The following is a 1,412-nucleotide window of genomic DNA, read 5'->3' on the forward strand; positions in this document are numbered from 1 at the left end:
ATCTAAATATGCGGCTAAATTGTAGTAATGATATTCGCAAAACGGCGCGCGGTGAGTGCGACGAAAGATTCACGGACAGAATCGATGGATGGCGCAATCGATCCTTTATTCGGCTTTTGTAGCGCGAAACTTATCCTATTCCGGAACAATAAGTAATACTTTTCGTACTTCAAGTGTCGTAAAAATTACTCCGTACAAGCTTCGACATTACTTCTAAGTGAACAACGAGAAATTCATCAGTCTTTTGAGAGCAGGCCGCCATGTTCTTTTTCCGAGTCATTAACAGATTGGTACTCTGGAATTACAAGCAATTATTTTTCATTGCACGGGCTAGTATAAATTAAATAAATTTCAAATCAAATCTCAATAACCGATTTTTATATTTTGTGCACTAAGAATAACATATTGCAGAAATTTTTTAGAAAACTAATATGCAAATTGTAATCTGTTTTACTTATATGTATGTATGTTCATTTTGAATTTGCACCTTGAATGATCTATTAATTACTTTTCGTGGTACATATTCAACATAGAAAATATATTTTATGTATGTTCATTGCAGTTATTTTCTAGAAAACTGTAATATACAGATTGTAATCTGTTTTACTTCTATGTAAGTATGTTCATTTTGAATTTGTACCTTAACTAATCTGTCATTTACTTTTCGTGGTACATATTCAACATAGAAAATAACATAACGTATGTTCACCGGTACATTTAGTAATAGGTATATCAGTTACTTTTCGTGGTTATATATTATATTAGATAATATCATTTAAAGTATTAAAGGTTTAAATTATTATGTTACATTATTAGATAATCATTTTAATTTAGAAAGGTTTAAATTTTTGGGGTTAATTTTCAAAGGTTGAAATTTATTGGGTTTTCTATTTTATGGTTAGGTAATCGTTTTAATTTAGGAAGGATCAAATTTATGCGGTTAGTTTATAATATATCCATAATAGAAGATAAAACAAATCTTAAAGTAAATTCAAATATAGATGAACAATTGAAACTAAAAGACATTAGAGAAAATCATTCAAAAGATGATCTCAAAATAAAATTAAAAGAAGAAAAAAATGAAGTTAATAAAAACGAAAACAAATTTTCAATCAGGACACTTTATTTACCCAATGGCAACAAGCGGATTTTCTGTACTACTAGTAATAATAATAGCAAAAGCAATAGCGATAGCATACATCATACGAAAGAAAAAACGGATCAAATCAAAAAATAAATCATACGAAAGAAACGAGGGTAAAAATGTAGATTAGGGAAGCCTCCCCCAATGACCTTGATCTTGACATATGTTGTCAAGGTCATGACCCTGAGTGACCTTGAGGAAGTTTTAACCGTCGGACCTAACTCGTTAAAAAGTTATTAACAAAAAAAGTTTCAAAATTAACGTATTA

Source organism: Cyphomyrmex costatus, unplaced genomic scaffold, assembly GCF_001594065.2.
Source record: "Cyphomyrmex costatus isolate MS0001 unplaced genomic scaffold, Ccosl1.0 scaffold134, whole genome shotgun sequence".
Lineage (NCBI taxonomy): Eukaryota > Metazoa > Arthropoda > Insecta > Hymenoptera > Formicidae > Cyphomyrmex > Cyphomyrmex costatus.